This window comes from Conger conger, chromosome 13 (assembly GCF_963514075.1).
Source record: "Conger conger chromosome 13, fConCon1.1, whole genome shotgun sequence".
Taxonomy (NCBI): Eukaryota; Metazoa; Chordata; class Actinopteri; order Anguilliformes; family Congridae; genus Conger; species Conger conger.
In genome coordinates, this window is record NC_083772.1 from 5,151,144 (window position 1) to 5,173,419 (window position 22,276).

General features: G+C 47.1%; 1 protein-coding gene across 1 annotated transcript in view; it reads left to right on the forward strand.

Moving 5' to 3' along the window:
* The first annotated feature begins 14,585 nt into the window (after positions 1-14,585).
* The window catches only part of gramd1bb (GRAM domain containing 1Bb), an 88,958-nt gene continuing 81,267 nt past the window's right edge, over positions 14,586-22,276 (forward strand). Inside the window, exons 1-2 of the mRNA XM_061216288.1 lie at positions 14,586-14,642; positions 20,659-20,685. The gene's annotated coding sequence lies outside the window, so the exon portion shown is untranslated. The remainder of the gene's footprint in view (positions 14,643-20,658; positions 20,686-22,276) is intronic.

Genomic DNA, 22,276 nt, shown 5'->3' on the forward strand with positions numbered 1-22,276 from the left:
AGCCTCTTCTCAGAAACCACTTTTGGAAACAATTGCTTGACACTTGCAGGAATTGTGTGAGTGATTTCAGTGATTTCAGAAGTTAAAGTGAAAGTAATGTAAATGCTTGATTTTTTTTTTTTGCTTGTTGTAACCAAGGTGAAATGGTTTGATTACGAGAACTGAAAATAATTTCTAAGTCACAGTGCTATGTCCTGGAGCTGAATTAGCTCACGCCAAGGTCAACACCTGAGTACTAATTTTTCTGCTGTGGAGGCAAACTTTCCATACATCTAAAACACCATTTGAAACCCTCAAAGAACTATCCATTGCTCAAGTGCATTCAGCGAGTCCTCCTTGATTCAGCGTTCTGCAGATAAATGCCCTGCTGCTCTCAGCCGTTTCTCTACAACCTTGTGGCTTAGTAGGTCATGCCCCATTTCGCTGTGACAGATATTCATCGCTCTCGAGTGAAGGTCTGAGTGATGTGGAATGGCGTGGGCTTGTTCCAGAAAGCTGCAGCGATGCCTCGTCATGTGTAGAAGTAAGGAGGGGCAGGCAGGGTTGGAGAGGCCTGGGCATCGCTGTGCCGCGGTCAGATAAGGGTCAGCGGAGCCGCTGTGGAGGGCCACAGTCTGGCTCAGGGGCCGGGCCGCTGGGTTTAAAAGGAGAACATTGTTTAATGACATTTAATCTCATGTAAGCTCTTACAGATCCATTGTACGGTCTCGCATGGTCATTGTACAACTCGATACCATAACATTTTTTTCAAGAGAAGGCACAGGACAGGAAGAAGCTGGGTGGATGAGTTCACAGCTCAGTTTCACACAATTATAGGGGAGCTTAGCTTCAAGCTGGTGTGAGCTGTGTGTGTGTGTGTGTGTGGGTACGTGTGAGCAGTCCTGTGTGTGTGTGTGTGTGTGTGTGTGTGTGTGAGCAGTCCTCTGTGTGTGTGTGTGTGTGTGTGTGTGTGAGCAGTCCTCTGTGTGTGTGTGTGTGTGTGTGTGTGTGTGTGTGGGTGGGTACGTGTGCGCAGTCCTATGTGTGTGTATGTGTGTGAGCAGTCCTCTGTGTGTCTGTATGTTTGTGTGTATGTGAGCAGTCCTCTGTGTGTGTGTGTGTGTATGTTTGTGTGTGTGTGTCTGTGTGTGTGTGTGTGTGTGTGTATATCATGCCTGCGGCAGTATCACCCCTTGCTCTGACCTGTAGGCTGCAGAGGTGGCGTGGGCGAGGAGACGTCGCTGGTGAAAGGAGTCTCTGATTGGTCTGGAGAGACGCAGTCTGGGGAGGGACCAGGAGACCAGCGGAGCCACTGCACTGGACACTGATGGGCCCAGCTGGACACACAACTCAAAACAACCATTAGATACCGCTGGACACAATTGAACAGAACTAAACACAGCTGGACACAACTGGACGCCATTGGACACAGCTATACACCCGCTGGACACAACCTGTGGATGGAGCCGACCTGTATCAGGGTTTAGGGAGGCAGGACTGGGATTAATTGTGTGTGTGTGTGTTTGAGAGAGAGAGAGAGAGAGAGAGAGAGAGACCCAGTCCTTCAGCAGGCTGGAGTCCAGTTACACTCCCTGCCTGCCCTTATGCATGTTTCATCAGCTCCAGGGAGAACAGAATCCCCCCCTTTGTTATCTAATACAGCCCCACCCCCCCACCCCCCGGACGCCTGTCGTCCAGCAGGACCTGCCAGCGCCAGTTGCCCGGGCTTCACTTGGCAGGAGTCTGTACCTCAGGAGGGGGACTGAAGCCTCTCAGCATCCCGGCTCTCTGAGGAGGCTCTCGGTCTCTGACACAGGCTCAAACAGGAAAGTCCTCGCAAGACTAGAAAGTCCTCACAAGACAAGAAAGTCCTCACAAGACAAGAAAGTCCTCACAAGACTAGAAAGTCCTCACAAGGCACAAGACCGGGGCCGGAGATTCTCTCCCTTCTATCCAACCGCCCGGGAGTGGAATACGCAGACCGAACTGAACGCCTGACAACTCTGTCCTCCGCAGCCGAGCAGGCAGTCGACGCAGTTTTGCCCGGGGGTGGGGGGGGGCGGGGGGCGCGACCAGGCGAATAGGAAAGCGAGCCGGTTTGGGCGGGACCATGACGGAAACCTTGCGTCTCCCGGCGCTTCTTGTGCAGGCAGCGCGGGACAGCGGCGGGAGGGAGGCGGGGCCCCCGGACGCGGGCGGGGACGGGGCCGGGGCCCGGTCAGCCTGCTCCACGCCGACGCTGCGGCGGAAACGCTCCAAGATGCGGCGCTCGAAGAACGTGCCGGGCGAGAAGGAGGCGGCCGCGGCGCGGGGCGGGGCGCTGAGGCGGGCGGGCTCCGCCTCCAAGGAGTACCTCCAGCTGCCCTCCATCGAAATCACGCCCTCCAGCGACGAGGACGCGGCCTGGTCCAACTGCTCCACGCCCAGCGCGTCCCCGCGACGCAAGCGCTTCCTGCTCCGGAAGTGGCTGAAGGTGCGCGAGAAGAAGGAGCCCGCCAGCGAGAGCAGGTTGGTATGGCAACCGGCCCTCGTGACAGGGCTCCCCGGGAACGGGCCTTTCCTGTCCGTAGTCCGCGCGGCGTGATGTAGCGCAGGGCGGCTGTAAATACCTTTTCAGTTCCGTTTGGTTCGGGCGGTGTGAACGGGAAGGAAGCTAGCCACAGTCCTCTCAGTTTGGAGAAGGTCCCAGACGACAGCTTTTGAGGTTCTTGTTTAAAGCCCGACTGACTTTTAATAGGTCTTATAACTTTTCCGCAGTCAAGCGAGGGGTGCGCCCAATGCCAAGTGACTGTGCCAGTGTGCCGTGTGAAGTTAATTTGTGGTGCGTTAGCAGGTCGAAAATGGGCTGGAATATGCTCACTATATTATCAGTAGGTGTGGTGCGCCTTGATTCATTCTTATCCAATCAAATGAACTCTTCATTAGCATTATGATCCATGCGTATTGCACAGGTCGGACCGGCAATTTCCAGGGAAGGTCATGAAACAGGCTATCAAGCCGTTCACAGCAGTGAATGACTCGGTATGAACTGTTGCTCAAACAAAAGAAAACGTACGATTAAATACTACTAACTACTAAACTTAACTGAACGATTTTCTTTAGAGTGGAAAACGGGTGTTTGGGGTTGGCACACGTTGCGTATGCAACTTTCTCCATGGTTATTTGCATGACCCAAAATTTGAACTTGATTTTCAGGCTACCCATCTACATAGCCAAAAAACAGTAACAACACATCTTCTTGTTGTATTCATCTCTGATACTGAGCACGACAGGATGATATCAGTGAGGAAGATATGCTAGGAGATAACTAATGCACTAAATGCAGCTTGCATTTACACTCAGTGCGCACTTTAGGTAGATCGGTACACCAGCTTGTTAATGCAAATATTTAATCAGCCAATCATGTGGCAGCAACTAAATGCATGCAGACATGGCCAAGAGGTTCAGCTGTTTTTCACACCAAATGTGATGAAATGTGTGAAGAAATGTGATCTTTGTGACTTTGACTGTGGAATGATTGTTGGTGCCAGACAGGGTGGTTTGAGTATCTCAGAAACCGCTGATCCCCTGGGATTTTCATGCACAACAGTCTCTAGAGTTTGCAGAGAATGGTGCGAAAAACAGAAGACCAGTAAGTCTAATGAATACCTGATAAAGTGCTCACTGAGTGCACAATACTGGCATACATCGGAAACACTGTGCAGTTTAGTGTACAGGAGACTGCTCAGTGATGTTGGGAGTAATCAGTACATAATGGTGTAATAATCATTGCTTGGTGAGAGATCGGGGTACAACCATCCCCCTTTATGTTTTTGCTTAATTCAATTTTTATTGAGTTTTTCAGAAGGGGGATTCATGTCTTTGCTATTACTATAGACCACCGGTACAGTTCTAGGACATTCCTGGCAATTACGGTTCGTAATTAAAATGACAAGATTGTTCACGTTGTGTTATACTGTTACAGACGGGTATAAGAAAAATAACTAAATACTGTACCCAAGGGATCACAGTCTACACCGAGAATAGCCCCAAAATTAAAAACAGAAATCCTGGAATTAAACACCATAAAGACAATGTGACCAATGAATTTTTCTTCTCTTGGGATTTATATCAAAGACAAACTGAACAGCAGAAATGAGAAATAGGTGATGCCCTAGACTGGGCTGCGACTCGTGCTTTAGTCCTGGGTTAGGCAGGTTGGTGGCAAAAGGGGGAAATGCGAACCTGTCTGACTGGAAAATTGCAATGAGCTTCACCAAAATGGCAATGAGCTACACCAAAATGGCAATGAGCTACACCAAAATGGCAATGAGCTACACCAAAATTGCAATAAGCTACACCAAAATGGCAATGAGCTACACCAAAATGGCAATGAGCTACACCAAAATTGCAATAAGCTACACCAAAATGGCAATGAGCTACACCAAAATGGCAATGAGTTACACCAAAAAGGCAGTAAGCTACACCAAAATGGCAGGAAGCTACACCAAAATGGCAATGAGCTACACCAAAATGGCAGGAAGCTACACCAAAATGGCAATGAGCTACAACAAAATGGGCGCGGTGACTCCTGAAATTACCAGAGGGGTCTCGATCATTTGGAAAATTTAAAATCAACAGCACATCAGCTCGCAAGTCTCACCAGACGCTGGCTGGAAAATATGGGCCTAAGTCTAAGGCATTCCCTCAAATGAAAGATAATGGGGCCCTTTGATATAGTATGTTTAACTGCTGTCTCTAATTAACTTTGATAATGGTGTGTGCGTGCGCATGTGTGCGCTTGTGAGCATAAGCGTGACTTAACATCTGCTGAACAGTCTGACAGCATATAATCAACTATGAAAAATGACAGAATGCCGTAGTAATGTATGCAGTGACACTTTTTAATCTGATATTTTAGCTAAATTCACTGAATATATCAATGCCGGTTTTTATGAAGTGTCATATTCTAATTCTGTCATGCCTAATGAATGCAAAACAAACTGTCTGTGGTCTGTCAGGTTGCTTTAGACTTAATGAAATCCAGATTAACGGCTTTATGAGACAATGATTGCTTTATATTATTATGGCAGAAAGGTCTGAGTGAAAACTCAGTTATATTGCTCAGAAGAAAACAAATACAGGTGTATCTCTGGAATTTTCATATCAGGTTTTACTAGTTCTAAAACTGAAAGAAGAAACATACTATAATAACGTAGAGCTTTCCATCACAGACTTGCTGCAACTAATAACTAATATTTTACTCTTCAAAGCAACCAACAATCCACACCGCAATTGCTTTCTACCAGTGTGCCAATCACAGCTCTTCCCTTTCTGGGTTTCATAGAGCGATGTAAACATTCATGATCATTACATTACATTAATGGCATTTGACAGACGCTCTTATCCAGAGCAACGCACAGTTGATTAGCAGGAGACAATCCTCCCCTGGAGCAATGCAGGGTTAAGGGCCTTGCTCAAGGGCCCATCGGCTGTGCAGATCTTATTGTGGCTACACTGGGATTAGAACCACCGACCTTGCGGGTCCCAGTCATGTACCTTAACCACTAATAAATGATAGGAATAATGGATGATCATATAATTCCTCTCTCTGCCGTGTGTGTAAGAGACTGTTGCTGAGGCGGGTCATGTGACCTTGTGCCTCGCTGCATAGAGCTGACCGGTGTTGTTTTCAGGTGAAGAACTTACGGGTATCAGCATTAGGCTGTCCTTTATGACCTTGCTTTCTCATTGGTCTTCAATTTTTTGATCTGATGAAGAGTTGGCGGTTTTTCTGTGTGCTATTGTAAACCAGGCACAGTCATTATTTTACGTCTGCTTGTGTGCATTGGGTGTGTCCTCTTGACTTTGCTGCGTCTCTTTAAAAATGAGCAGATCCAAGGTGCTGAAATGGGGTCTTGCGTTTGCAGTTTGGGGTGGGGGGGGTGGGTGGGTGGCTGAAGTTCTTAAAATGGTGGCCTCTTTTAAAGTAGCCGTGCGGACATCTCTTTATTTCCGAGCACTGTATTCACACCGACAGCCGTTGCACAAGCCACATCCGTTTTTTTTAATGCTATTTCTGCAAACGGAGAGGGAGACGTTCTGCCGAGAGGGCCTCGTTGTTCTCGTCAATGTGTCGCCATGCTCTGTCAGCGATCCTGAAGGTGCCACGCATGAGGAGCGCCCAGCAGCAGCCGCTTTCGATCAACCAGCGTTTGATATTAATTGTTCTGTGAATTATTAATTCGACCGGACGAGAATTATTAATCAGACCGGGAGTGAGGAGGGTCGGCCGTTCACGAGTCTCCTCTCCGCTCTCGTTGACCCCGCTGTCTTGCGCTGCAGTGAGCTGTCAATCAAACTTCCCGTCCTGTGGGAGTGGGCGGGGAGAGCGCTGCTGTGTTCCGTACCGTTGCTATGCTACTTCATTTGGTGGGCTAATGTTGCGGGTCGCTGCGTGTGATCAGACTCCCACAACCTCTTCCTCACTCTTCATACTGCTGCGTTGGTCCACCCCGCACACACAACATCCTGGTACTGAGAAGAACAGATATGCCTCCCTTTCTCTATACATTTTACCCAGGGGTAGGGAAACTGGTATTTGTACTTAACTATTCTTGATGCCTCATGCTCACCTAAAACATTCATATGATTGCCCCGGGGTTTAGCTGCGTGCCCTCCTTGTAGCTCAAAGCACATTACGAGAGGAAGGATAAAATAAATCAAAGAGAAAAACTAAAAAACTGGGCTTGTACTTTGGTCGTTTTTGTTGAGAAGCATGTCCTGAAACATGTGCCCAGGGAGTAATTCTGTACGTACCACGCCGCGTTACTTCCCTTTATTCACGGAACCGCATCGATGGCAGTTCAGCAGTGCCGTTAGCTGCTAATTTAAGAGTTAATGTATAAGCACACTCCCGGGGTAATGGGTAAACGAGGGGACGGCAGGAGAACGAGTGCCCCTCTCCGTGTGGGGATTTCCAGCGCCGGCGTCTTTCCGAGCGGATCGGGTCACGCTGAACCGTCACCGGGGATGAAGTGAGTTTTGGTGCGGTCACAGATTGTCCATGCTAACCAGATACTCAGCTTATGTATTGTAACACCAGCGGCTGTGTGTCTGCCATTATGGAAGGTCCATGTGTTCCCGGCGTGTGAGTATTCCTGAACGCACTGTTACTAACTGTGCACACCGCACTCTGGCCTTTTTTTTACCGACCGGAGCCTACAGAGGACTTTGGGAACATTGGAACTGGCATAGATGCTTTTGTGAACTGGAACTTTTGTTTAGAGATCTTCTGTGGTGCAGTGATACATTTTGAGAAATCCTTACCATGTCTTTAAGAATGGTCTGTCTGGGAGAATGGGGAGAGGCTTAATGTTAATGATTTGTATGCATGCGTGTGCATTGTGACAGTCTTCTGACTGTGTTGGTTGTTACAAGCATTTCTGTAGGACAAAGTTCCCCACAGAGCAGCGCGGATATCATCCGTGCTGCTGGAGGCTTGAGCGCCTCGGACACTGCTAGACGACTGGATCTCCACTTTCTCTAGATGTCCCGTGCCAGTGACGTCATAACGAAGTTCTGCTGATGTGATCTCATCCGCAGGCGATGTGATAGCGTGTCTTTTGATGCAGGCTCTCGTCGATATCCCTTCCAACGGTGGATTACTTGCTTTAGGGAATGTGTTTGTTTTGGTCTGAGGAGCATAGGGGCTGAAAGGTTGGCAGTGCGTATTTGCGTTGTGTTGCGAGTCTGACAGTGTGTGTGTCTCTGAGTCAGTGTTGTCACAGTGTAATCCCCTGTCGGAAGCCTGATCTTCCTGCAGAGGTGGAGGGGAAAGATTTGAAGTGAAGATACCTCTCTGTCCTGTGTTTGAGGCCGAAACCAGTGCGTGTGTTGGCCCTGAAAGTTATAAAAAAAGCTGCATGCATTACCATGACTAAATCATTCCACCAAAAACTCTCCAAGCACTTTTAAAGATTGGTGACTGAATCGTCACATTGTAATTATTACCATTGTTCTTTTTTTTTTAACTTAATTTATTTGTTTAATCCTTTTTCAATGTCTTTTCCAAAACACGTGGAATTGGGATACAATTAAAGGTCCATTTTAAAGCAAGGAAAGGGATGCTGTAGATGCCCATGAAGGGGTTTTAGCGAGTGCTGCTTTCCGTGCCGGGGGTTCAGAAACCCGCTGTAGTTACAGGTGAGCGAGCTTAATCCCCGCGGAGCTGGTCAGTCTGCACGCGCCTCTGCGCTGCACAACGCGGTCGTAACGGCGGGTTTCGGAGCGAGTCGTAGATTTCGTAGTTTCCGCTTGATTGTCCTTGTATCGCCCTGGTCTTTGCGATGAAAGGTTCAGGGTGTGCGGCTTGCTGGGCTGCTGTTATAGTGAGTACGGGACGCTGAAATATTCATGCCTGTGGCTCTTTCATGTTCTCCACTGCTAAAAATAAGCCCCCGGCCCTTAAAAAACGTGCCGCGTCTCTCGGACAAAGCACTCAGGGAGTCTGCCGGGACGGTGTGGTGGGCGAGAAAACGTGCCCCCCTCCTCCCACACCCCCACAGCGGGCCCCGCATCGGATGTGAACAGCCCCTGAATAATTCAACCACAGCGCTGCACTTGTGTTTCCTGTTTGAGTTGAAGGTGGGCTCTCTCTCTTTCTCTCACGCGCACGCACGCAAGCACGCACGCACGCACACACACACACGCACAATGCCAAACACCAAAACCATTCTCATACAGCTCGTATATCCGCTATGTAAGACATATCAGGGTGTTGCATTACACCCCCCAATAGACCGATGTTAGCTCACAGTTGGATGAAGTGGCAGATGTAACGAGCTCACAGTTGGGCCTGCCTCTGCTGTTCAGTGATGAGGTGCGTCTCACCCTGGCTGTAAATGAGCTGGGGTTTATTTAAGGACACGCCGCCCCCGCCCCCTCACCCCAGCCGGTCCCTGACTGGAAGTGCGCACGTCAGGTCCCTGACCACGTTAGCATCGCTAACGTTTCGCCAGGCCGTTTTTATCACGGCATAATATAATTCCTTAATGCCTCTCAAAAGGCATGCAGCAGTTATTCCTGCGACTGAGTCAATTACGGCCGGCGTATAATAGCCCCTCCAGCCATTCCTGTTTGCCGAGCTGTTCCAGGTCGATACCCAAGAACAAATGTTTAACTAGTTTGTTGTAATGCTGGAATATGTATGCTAGAATATTAATTTAAGAAATAATGGAAACTGCTGCTCTTCATAGTTCAAATCACATTTCACATTATGCATGAAAAATAAACAAATAATTCCCCCCAAAAATGTTATATTCCCTTAACCATGGCAAAGGTGAGAACAGAAAATAAGTTGCCACAATCATGTGTCATCTTATTGCTCATAATGAGTTTAAAAAATACCAGGAACCCCTGAAACATCTGCCGTGTTGCAAGTCGAGGATGATACCGTGTCCTCCAACAGTATGGGAATGGTTGAGTGAAATTTGTTCTTTTTGATATACATATACGCTCAATGACCACTTTATTATAACATATTATGTGGACCTGCACACCAACTTGTTAATGCAAATATTTAATCAGCCAATCATGTTGCAGCAACTCACTGCATAAAAACATGCAGATGTGGTCAAGAGGTTCAGCTGTTTTTCAGACCAAATTTCAGAATGGGGAAGAAATGTGATCGAAGTGACTTTGATCATGGAATAAATGTTGGTCCCAGACAGGGTTGTTTGATTATCTCAGAAACTGCTGGTCTCCTGGGATTGCCCAACAGTCTCTAGAGAATGGTGTGGAAAAACAAACCACCCGGTCTGGCACCAACAATCAAATATGGTCAAAATCACTTGGATCACATTTCTTGGCCATTCTGATGAATCCTACATCAGGGGGCGACATGGCTCAGGCAGTAAGAGCAGTCGTCTGGCAGTCGGAGGGTTGCCGGTTCGATCCCCCGCCCGGGCTGTGTCGAAGTGTCCCTGAGCAAGACACCTAACCCCCAAATACTCCTGACAAGCTGGTCGGTGCCTTGCATGGCAGCCAATACAGCTGTTGATGTATGAATGGGTGAATGAGAAGCATCAATTGTACACCGCTTTGGATAAAGGCGCTATATAAAAGCCAACCATTTACCATTTACAATTTACATCACCCTTCTTCCCTCCATTGGAATTACATAGTACTCCATGTGGTGGAACTCATGTAGGAATAGATCCCGTGCATATTTACACACGGCGTGTGTTCTGGGACAGAACATGCAGTCTGGTTATTGCCGGTGCCTTCCGCACACTGGCTGTGTGAATCGCAGGTTGCCGTAGTGATGGCAGCCTTTACCACTTCCTTTGTTGCCTCTTTGAATGAGGCTGAAAGAACATCTGCATGCTCTCGTCACTTTATCATACAATGTTCCGGATGTTTTTGTGAGTCAAAATTCATCTGTTGAAATTAGGTGATGTACATTTCTGCATGGGTTGAATACAGATTTAGGGCAGGGCTACATAATTGGGGAATACAATGAGAATTTGAAAAAAGATTTGGGGTGTGCTTATCAGGTCTAGACAGCATGGAGTAGCCATAAAAATATATAGTATATATAGTGTAAACTGCTGAGAGTAATTCAAAGGCAGTTATATTGATGTTATACATTACATTACATTAATGGCATTTGGCAGACGCTCTTATCCAGAGCGACGAACAGTTGATTAGACTAAGCAGGAGACAATCCTCCCCTGGAGCAATGCAGGGTTAAGGGCCTTGCTCAAGGGACCAACAGTTGTGCAGATCTTATTGTGGCTACACAGGGGATCGAACAACCGACCTTGCGTGTCCCAGTCATGCATTGCTCCAGGGGAGGATTGTCTCCTGCTTAGTCTAATCAACTGTACATCGCTCTGGATAAGAGTGTCTGCCAAATTACATTAATGTAATGTACATTAACAAATTGTTGACAATAATAAATAAAGTAATTAAAGTAAATTGTTTAACCCCTTACATCTCAACAGGGCTGGGCCGTTGTGGGCTTTCTTTTTTCACGGTGCAATTTTCAATCACTATGGTAACAGGATATACCATTTGAAAGTGTTAAGTCTCATGGTTCTATCTGTAGGACCTATTTTAAGGTGCTATAGCTTATAGCGACAACAGTTGCTTATTTTGTAGCATGTGGGTGGTAAAACAAGTGTGGAGGGACCTTGCCTTCTCTGCATCGGTATCGGTAGGCTTGCATGAAATAAAATAGCATTTTTCTTTTACCTGCGTAACGAAACCATAGCATTTTCAATTCACACGCTGAGACTGTTACGCTTCGGCAAAACCAGTTATTGAGATTTTATGGCCCAAAAGGGTTTGTTTTACAACAGATTTTTTATTTTTTTTGCCGATGCCTATATAAATAGAGGACCTCCAAAAGTATTGGAACAGCAAGGCCAATTCCTTTGTTGGCAAAGGACCTGTAACTTTGTTGGTCACAGGCAAAACCCAAGGCTAAAACCAAGAGTAGACATTCAGAACTATTTATTGTTTTGTGAATTAATCTAACAGGACACATCTGGGCAACAGGAAATACTTATGTTCCAATACTTTTGCTCATGTAAAGATTTGGTGGTCTAATACAAAAGTTGTTTAACAAATCTTGATAAAAATACCAGGAAATAAGAGAAATTTGGATCTGTCATCTCATGTACATCTTTTGACCTCAAGCTCAGTTGTCTTCAGTGTATAACAAGAACAAAGAAATGAACCTTGCTGTTCCAATACTTTTGGAGGGGACTGTAGCCCAGGAGTAACAATGCAGAATGTGCGTTTTTGGGGATAATGTCATCAAATCTGAAAGGGAATTTGTCAGAACCCACCAGGATTACACCAGGACTATGCCTGTTGTGAAAAGGGTTCAAGAATAGTAACCATTTTATTTTGGGTATGTCATTTTCGAGCTTGTGATAAGAAAAGGGGTGATACTTAAGGGGTTAAATAATCAATTAAAGGCAGGTATGGGATGCGAGAAAATAAGTACTGCAGTTGGAGGAACCAAAGAATTAAATATCTGCTTGCTGAGGGACGCCGTTTGCACACTTGGCTTAATGAGATACGTGTTGAACACCAATTGTAAGGTCAGAGAATACCTCTGGGGCCCTTTAAGGCTCAGTTAATATTGATGGAATGTAATGCTGCAGGAGTTGAATGCATGGCTATGAAACTCAGCTCGGAGTGGGGATTTGTCCACCCCGCTGTGAATGGTTTAAGCAGATTAGAAAAAAAACTACATGAAAACTGCTTTTGAGAGATTAATTCTAGGGGTACTTCAAAAAAGCCACGGCTTATGTCTTGAGGCCCCCTGATGGAATTTGTGTGCAGTGCACTCTCTGTGGAAGCGCTGACATTCCGGTGATTTATTTTCAGAATTTTAGACTTTATAGGCCAATGGGTTATATTTCCACAAAAACAAATGGCCCCGCTGTTCCCTCTATTCTGCCCAGGTGTTCTCAGCTTCTTGAAGGGATAATAAACTAAATTAATGACCTGAGGGATGTGATATTTTGGTAATGGGGATTGTTGAAAGCTTTGTTTGTAGTACACTAGCATTGCATTGTACTTACTGTGCTTTCAAAGTATTTAGTCATGCCCAATGATGATAATTTATTTTCATAAGCTGTGTTTTTCAAACAACTCTAACCTTGTTGGTCTCCACAATTAGTCATTGTGTACAATTGCATTTGATACTAGTCTGTCTGAGTAACACTAGCCCTAGCTCCAGCTGTAGCCGAGACAGCTGTTGTGCGATCAGGCAGCATTCATCTTCTGAGTCAGTTGCTAACAGTTGGGAAACACAGCATTGGTCTAGTGTTGCTAGTGCCAGGTTTCTAGTCTCCTTCACCTCTTTTTGCTGCGTGTGGCAGGTTCATGATGGGAGGACCCGTGCAGGAAAACACTGCTGATTTACAGTCGCTAATAATCTCATTTGATTTTATTTTTGGTAGCAATCAAATAGTCATCTTGTGTTCTCCGTGTAGCTAAGCTTGCTGATGTACACATAATCTGTGTGTGTGTGTGTGTGTGTGTGTGTGTGTGTGTGTGTGTGTGTGTGTGTGTGTGTGTTTGTGTGTGTGTGTGTGTGTGTTTGTGTGTGCGCATGCATGCGTGCGTTTTCACAACTTATCCCATAGACCATATAGACCCCATAGACCCTTACTACTTTAGAACCTGAAAGAATGGGGAGTGTTCAGATTACTCAAATTTTCCTAGCTAATGAATAAAAATAAATAAAAACAGGCTGTGATTTTTAGGCATAAATTATTTTATTCAAGTTAACTGATAATTAAACAAGCAGTAAGAGGCATCTCATAAGCACATAACTTTTTTAATATGTCACCCTTCTTGAATGCTCCAAAAAATGACATTACAGACTGTAGTTAATGTCATACAAATGCAGGGAGTGTGGACTGCAGGACATTCAGCACAGTGAACCTCTGAGCACGAGAAGGACACAAGGCCTGAGCTGCATATTGCAACCAGCTAAAGACGTACTCGCCCTGTCATTAAACTCTCAGCCTTGGTCAAGGACCCTGAATGGAGAGTGGCAGTCAGAAGGTGGCTTCTGACTGTCCAGCTCAGCTTTAACTGTTTCTAGTGCTGTTAGTTAATGAAGCCGTCTTGTCACTGTGCTGAGAAATGCATTGAAAATAATGTTCCATTGTGTGCAAATAAATTATCATTGCTTTTTCATTATGCCGCTCCCAGATCTCGATTTATTAGATCGACTTCACAAACAATTATACGAGGATAGTTGTGTTTCTCATGTCATAGTGATGGAAAGTGTGACTTGTTTCTTTTAGATGTCTGCTTTATCAGCGATAATGCCAAAGAGATTATGTGTATTTCCTCATGAGGAGCTTGAAAGTGGATTAATGTTAATGACATTTGGCAGACGCTCTTATCCAGAGCGACGTACAGTTGATTAGACTAAGCAGGAGACAATCCCCCCTGGAGCAATGCAGGGTTAAGGGCCTTGTTCAAGGGCCCAACGGCTGTGCGGATCTTATTGTGGCTACACCGGGATTAGAACCACCGACCTTGCGGGTCCCAGTCATTTACCTTAACCACTACGCTACAGGCCGCCCTTTCTACTCCTTTGATGTCCGTGTCCCGCTTGGGTGGGTCTGTCTGTGGCTTTGAGCTTCCAGGCCTGCTGCACGTGCGGTTTAGAGGTATGAGTGTGCGGTTGGAACGAGACACGCCAGCCAGCTCATCTGTCATGTTCTCTGTCTGGGTTATCTTTGTCGAACAGAGGAAGTGAGACTTCCTCCTGACCCTCTCACGCTGATTATTACTGTTCTTTACATTACATTACATGCTTTTATCCAAAGCGACTTACAGTGACTCACACCGGGGATTGAACCACCGACCTTGCAGGTCCCAGTCATGTACCTTAACCACTACACAACAGGCCGCCCATTTTAGACTAACCTCTGAAGGACCTGGTATCTCTTGCATTGCCCATTCTTGGATTGCCTAAAAGCGTTGGATCGGTAGCGTGACTTGGTAGGCTTCAGTTTGATTGTTGTGTCGGGGTGATTGATTGACAGGTGTCTCTTTCTGTGTTACAGCAGCCAGCAGAGCAGCCAGCAGAGTAGCCATGACGACGACTCTGCCCGTTTCCTGACTCCTTTCATCCGGGAGGAGAGGTGAGCTGTGTGTGTGTGTGTGTGTGTGTGTGTGTGTGTGTGTATCCACGAGCGTGTGACTGTGAGTCTATATCACTAATTCTGAATCTGTGATTCGCCTTGGTTTTACTGCAGCCCGCAGTCCTCCCTGTAATTCCCTCATTTGTCCAAGGCGATTGATCCTTGTTGTTGGGTTATTTGCATGAACATGAATATGAGCACAGCATGCAGCTTTGAGCAGGTATCTTCTTAAAGATATTGACAAGAAACGTGTCAGAAGCTGAGGCGTTGACTAGTTTGTTTCACAAGTGGAATTCACGTCGCAAATTGGGGTATTTAAAAAGCCATAACTCACCTTCGCCTGCATCGGCTTTTTGCAGTTCATATTTTTGGTCACTGGAGGGCACTGTTTCATTATAACCAGATTATGGCAGCCCATTTTCTCCCCAGCTCACCACAATCCTGATTACGGAACAGCGAAAGTCAAGTAGAGACACAACCTTCATTTCGTCAAACCATTGCAATCAGAGAAAATGATTTGCACAATTTTCCACTTTTAAATAATTTACCACCATAACTTTTGGCTATAAGTACACACAAAGACATCTGGTGACATGATTATTCAATATGAGAATGAAGTTAGTTCTATTGATGTGGTTTTTTTAGGTTGTGTTTTGCATTGCGTTTTTAAAGGCATCGAAATGGCAACAAAATTAACCTCCCAAAATGCAATACTAAAGCTTGATTTGCCTTGTCCTGGTGTTAAATAATTACAGTAATGGAACCATTTTAGGCCCAGAACAATAACTATTCTCTTGTAATGAAAGTTTTCAATTCATGGAACCAGAGGATAACGATGTCTGCTTGCCTTTTTTTTTTTTTACAATGTATAAAAAGGGGTCCCTACATGTTCACACACTACACAAATCCACAAGGAGCCTTTCACACCTGCACAACTCCGTGAGCGCTGTGCCATACCTCTCCGAGTGGCAGCTCATTGAAATATGGAGCTGGTGGAGCCTCCGTGTGGCTCGTAGCTCATGTGAACGGGTGACAGGCTGGGCTGTAAACTCACACAATGGGCAGACTGGCTTCCATCCATCTCTCCGAGGAGAGTCCTGACCCGTCTCCCTGCACGTAGGCACACCGCTCCCTGCTCATCAGACCACACCGCTTAATGAACCGCTCGTGTTTGTTAGCGCTTGTGTTTTGCAATTCTACCAATGCTGAACACGCCCGGGGCGTAATGTAAGAAAGGTGCTTTGGAAATGAAGTGTATGACACGGTCTGTTCTGAACGTGTGTGTTTTGTGTGTTTTCAACTGTTCCTTTCAATCCACGGGGCTGAAAAAACGATGAGGGAGAGGGCGGTCTGCGGTTGTGAGAAGCAGGCGTTTCGCACCGATCGCAGTGTTTTGCTATGTAGGGCAGTCTTTTGATTGGTTGGTGGCTCTGCCCATTGTGGGGTTCGCCTCAGCACGGCGCCAGGGACACGTGTACTGCAATGCAAACACGGCTAATAGGCTACGATGCTACTTCCAAAAGGATTTGCAACCAGGTAAAGGCAGGCAACTTATAATCGACCAGTAGACCTGCAGTACACCTGCCGCATGTGACTACGCTAAAGGCTTGTTTTCATAGAGGAATGATACTCAGTTCTTTCTGGAACGCTCTATCGTCGGTGTGAGGTCTGAAAGCTCCCGGACACAGAGCCCCAGAACTGGACCCGGTTCTTTTACGGGCTCGCTGGGTTTGCTCTGGGAGTGTAAACGAGAGGCCCGCGCTGAAGCCGGAGCACAGCTTTGTGCTCAGCGGGCGAGCGCAGCGTTTGGAACGGGTCGACCCTGACGAAGCTCTTTTCTTCCCCCCCCCCCCCCCCCCCCCGGGGCCCCTGAGAGAACACAGCCCGTGGTGCGGAAGAGCGCACATCGGGGTCCGGGATGGCCCTCCCCTAATAAATCAGACAGCACGGTGCCTGGCAGGCAGAGGGGAAACGGTGTTTAATGAGGGAGAGAGAGAGAGAGAGAGATACTGCTCGAGTGATGTGTGCAGACACTCGGACCGTCCATCCTGCGGGCCAGAGAGCTGCTCGCTGTCCGGATCGGTGGGACGAGTGGCTCCCGGCATATGTACTCGCTGATCGCCGCTGATGGGAGGCGACCCCTGTAGATCTCCTCCCCAGCACATGAAGAAGATTCATACAGACCGCTGCCGCACTGCCTCCTGGGAAGGCAGGTGCTGAGGACCCGGAGAATCCCCTGGGGAGGGGGGATGGGGGCGGGGAGGAGTGCGGGAAAACAGCTCCTCAGTGTGGGGATGGGTCCCGCACCGGGGGAACGGGGGGGGTGACCCTGGAAAAGTCCAAGGTCACATCGCACAGGGTCACGCCGCAGATAAAAGGCGGCGGTTATGTGTCCTTTGACCTTTCCCTAGCTCCAGTGCTCCTGGTTTCACACCGCAGTGTGCTGAGAAGTGCTCTGGGGGACACCCCGCCGTCATCACACCGCCCCTCACAGCACCGACAGGCAGAGGAGCTCCGTCTTCCCGTATCCCCACCGCTTTAATTAACCTCCAGTGTGACTGTGCTCCCCAGCTGCGTTCAGTAGAGCCTCAGCGCTCACCGTCACCAGCCTGGCCGGTTCACCAGCGGTCTGCTCCGCCATCCGGCCATGGCAGACATTTTGTTTCTTTATTCAAATTAACCCCTGGATGGACTGGTTTTTCTTGCATTGTGTTTGATATTTCTCCCTCGGTTTTCACGTTGATGTGACGGTCGCGGGCTCATCGGATTCGAAACGTCCAGAGTGTCTAAAATCACTGTTTTGAAAATAACTGAATTCATACTTAGCGAGTAGGATGATGTATCCGATCAGGGTAAGTCTGCTCTGAATCATGCTGTTTTTACAGCCCTGAAATCACCTCAGGTGTCCCCTGGGTGGTGGTGATGATGGTGCTGTTTGAAACTGGCGTGTTTCTCTTGGCACCGGGATGCGCTTGCTGATCCTCCATCATCGTAAACGCGACGTGTGAGGGAGGCGTGGGGAGGAGTGAGAGCCGGCCTGGAGCCTGGAGCAGCCGTGTGGATTTACTCTGCTGTCTGAGGCCTGATGCTGGCTCCGGAGCAGATCCAGGCTTTTCCGCTTTTACTGGGCGTGACTGCGGAAAAGCCAATCGAGGATAGGCCTGTCTCAAATGTCTCCCTCAATATTTTGACGGACTGAAATTTCTGAAAATTTCCACCCGTGTTACAAAGGATTAACTTTAATTTCACGCACCAAGCAATGGTGGGGGGAAAAATAATAAGTAAAGAAATTATCATTGAGGCACAGACTAGCGCAGAAAGTGCTTCAATATCTAGGAATTGCTTATCATCTCATTTTGCAGAATTGAACCATTTTCAATTAATTGTTTTTATAAATCGACATGGTTATTGGAGTCCTAATCATCCTCTCTGATGATGATGATGATGAAATGGCCTCCTTAAATTATATCAGAAAATAAGTGACTGGGGTCAGGTTCAAGGCTGTTCTTTCATTGCATTAATCGCCCATAATTTCACTCTTTGTTAGCCCGTGGGTTTCCTATGGATTGAAGATCTGTGTTACTGCCACATTCTGCTCATCTTAAAAGATCTGTGCTTATTGCAAGCTGTAATACACGGTCGTCTTTGTCAAGAGGGCACACACTGTATTTTTGCATAAAAATGACTGCGCTAGTCTATGCCTGAATGGTCATTTCATTAATTATTATTTTTCCTGCCCCGCTGGATGGTGCGTGAAATTAAAGTTAATCCTTTGTAACATGGCTGGAAAGCCATTAATGTTTAGCCAAATATTTGAGACTGGCTTATTCCCAGTTGGCTTTCTGCAGTCGCGTCAAGCAAAGGCGGAAATTTGTGGATTTGTGTAGATATTTAAATATGCCCTGACCCAGACAGTGCTCCCGGTCGCTATTCCCTGGTAGTGTAGTTTGCTCTTTCTGCCCACTGTTGGTAGTTGGACATCGTACATTAGTTGTTCAGACACAAAGCCATTGAAATGCTTCCCCTTCACGCTGTGCTTTTTGTAAAGAGCTTACGTTTCACTAAGAATGTAAACGGAGAGTAGATTGAACATGACCACATTTCCATTTGCCTGTAAGTTTGAGGCACCTGTTCTTTTTATATTTGACTGCATCTCTGGCCATTGAAAGTAGCACATAAACGATTGCTGTAAATACTGGATATGGCGGACCAGTTGCAGGCGAAATGCTGAATTAGAATTTCCACACGATGCCCCTGAAGGTCATGACCCAGTACAAGTAGAGGTGTCTAAATCTAGAGTTCCATGTGATTATGCATGCAATATCCCTGAGAGACATTTTTTGTTTTATTATTAAAAATGTAAGGAGAAAGGGCTGAACTCAACAGCAGGCCCTTCTGTGCCCCAGTGCCATCTGTTCCTTCTCTCCTTCTGCCCTTTAGTCAGTCTGTAAAGGTCAAACTCTTCGTCCGGGAGCTGACTGAAGAAGCAGCAGCTGAGAGATTTGACTTGTTCTTTTCATACAGCAGTAGTTTCCATGCATTCATAGCAGCTAGAATATTCTGGGGCGACATTGGCTCAGGCGGTAAGAGCAATCGCCTGGCAGTTGGAGGGTTGCCGGTTCGATTCCCACCCTGGGCGTGTCGAAGTGTCCCTGAGCAAGACGCCTAATCCCCCAATGGGTGAATGAGAAGCATCAATTGTACAGCACTTTGGATAAAGGTGCTATATTAGATTATTGGCATTTGACAGACGCTCTTATCCCGAGCGACTTACAGTTGATTAGACTAAGCAGGAGACATTACATTACGTTACATGGCATTTAGCAGACGCTCTTATCCAGAGCGACGTACAACGAAGTGCAGAGGACCTGAGAGGACAGTACAGTTCCGAGTTCTAGTGTAACCATCCAGATATAATCTGAACCCTTGAAGAATACATCAACTTCCAAACTAGCATACCACAGTTTGGAAGTACAACAATACAATAACTAATACAAAAAACAACATCTATACAACTATATAAGTGCCATTACAGTCTGTGGTATATATAAGGCTAATCATGGTGGTGAGTTAGGGAGGGAAAGGTGTAGCCTGAAGAGATGAGTCTTCAGTCTGCGCTTGAAAGAGGTCAGAGACTCTGCCGTTCTGACATCCACCGGGAGGTCATTCCACCACCGTGGGGCCAGGACAGACAGCAGTCATGAGCGGGAAGAGGGATGGGGATGGGGTCCAGGGCACAAGTAGTCTTTCAATTTCCTCCACTTCCTCTCAGCTGCACGTAGGCTGGGCCTGGAGGAACGTAGAAGGTCAGAAACCCATGGGCTGGGAGGGGAGGATTGAGCAGGCCGGGAGACAAGAGGACAGAGAGAGTCAAGGGCTGAGGAGAGAGAGGAAAGCAGAGACAATCCCCCCTGGAGCAATGCAGGGTTGAGGGCCTTGCTCAAGGGCTCAACGGCTGTGCAGATCTTATTGTGGCTACACCGGGAATCAAACCACCGACCTTGCGGATCCCAGTCATGTACCTTAACCATGACGCTACAGGCCCCCCCGTTTGTTCTATCCCTTTTTGGCAGGTGGGACCCCTGCGCCTTGCAGGCCGTATGGTTTCCACGGCAGCCATGAAGGCAAAGCCTGGGGTGCGGGGGGTGGGGGGGAACCTGAAATTCACCTGTCCCTGCCTGGCCGCTGTGGTGCTGGAGGAGGCACAGTGGTGAGAGCAGAGCTCTAACAGGGGCGGCCTGTAGCGTAGTGGTTAAGGTAAATGACTGGGACACGCAAGGTCGGTGGTTCCAATCCCGGTGTAGCCACAATAAGATTCGCACAGCCGTTGAGGCCCTTGAGCAACACCCTTAACCCTGCATTGCTCCAGGGGGGGATTGTCTCCTGCTTAGTCTAATCAACTGTACGTCGCTCTGGATAAGAGCGTCTGCCAAATGCCAATAATGTAATGTAATGTAATGTAATGTAATGTAAAGTAATGTAAAGTAATGTAAAGTCTCCTCTGTCCTGTTGGCAGGTCTGACGGCGGAGCGGACCGGTTCAGGTAAGAAAGACACTTCTTTCTCAGTTTGTTCTACGCTGCTCTTTGCCCGCAGGGTACCGGAGACCTGGCACCCCACCCCACCCCAACCCCCACCACCCCCTCCACCCCACCCCACCCCTCCACCCCTCCACCCCGCGGGCATGTGACCGCCACAGAGCTTTGTCCTGGCGGAGGTGTCTGAATGCTTTTCCCCTTGTAAAGTCGGCCCGCTCGTTGAATACAGTTGCAAGTCATGGAATGTCATTGTTTGCATTTATTTGGGCGAGTGTGGTTGGCGACCCCCGGGCTGAACACGCGGCTTTGTGCGCGCGGGCGGGATAGGGTCTCGGCCGTCCCACCTGCCATTCCGTTCGCCTCGTGAACCCCCCCCTCTCTCGGCTAAACCGTTTCTCTACCTGCCTTCCATCAAACACGTCACTCTGCATGCAGCTGTCTGTCCCTCTCCTCGGTTCCCAGGTGAGTGAGAGGCCATGCGGGTTTTGGGCCCTGCGTGGCGGGCAGAGAGAAAAATGTAACATTTTTGGGTTTGGTTTGCTTAGTGTGAATGTTGTGTTGCTGCAGGTCTTGTGTAAGATGTTGTGTTGCTGTGTGTGTTGTGTAAGATGTTGTGTTGCTGTGTGTGTTGTGTAAGATGCTGTGTTGCTGCATGTGTTGTGTAAGATGTGTTGCTGGGTGTGTTGTGTAAGATGTTGTGTTGCTGCATGTGTTGTGTAAGATGTGTTGCTGCGTGTGTTGTGTAAGATGTTTGTAAGATGTGTATTTGTAGGTCTATGCATGCTGCACAGTTGTTGTGTTCATTAATAACAGTGGGCTGAGTGATGTTACGTATGTGGCTATTCACACTATGGTTTTATCACTGTGTGAAGTGAATTCAGTCATTTCTAAGACAAAGCCATTTCAAAATGATTATCATGGTGTTTTTTGGGGGGGGTTTTTCTCCACAAGTACACCTTGTAGTGATTTGTTCAGCCCTGTGAGGCAAATATTACCAGTTCTGTTTCTGCATGTTTGTGGTGTCACCATGGGATCAGGAACTAACCTCACTTAGAAAAGTCCTTTTCACTGTCTGAAATGTATTAAACATTTAGAAAAAATATATAAAATAACAAATATAACTCTCTTAAAATACAAATACAACTCCCTGAAATGCAATGCCACATTTACAGCTAAAGTCTGAGCTGGATCTATGTATCAAATTATTATGTGTCAAATTATCATTTTCCACTCTGCATTTAGTTTCTGATTTGTTTTTATGTGCTGCAATGAACGCAAACGGGAAAAGCGCGAGTGTGTGTGTGAATCCAGTGCGGTTTTCCTGGAGCTGTTATCATGCTTTGACGATGCAGAATGTCACTCCCGGGCGGTGTCGATTAAAATGCTGATTGGAGTCAGTGTTGTTTTCCTCTCTGCTGTCCATTAATTACATTCTGATATAAAGGGCTAGCGCAGCCGCCGCTCCCGCGGTGAGGCCACAGAGAAGCGGCCAATCGTCTCCGAGTATCGGCTCACCCTATTATCTGCTGTGTTTTGTTGGCGCTGTGACGCGGTATGGCCGATATCCTGCTGCATCATAATCAGGTTTTGTGAAATC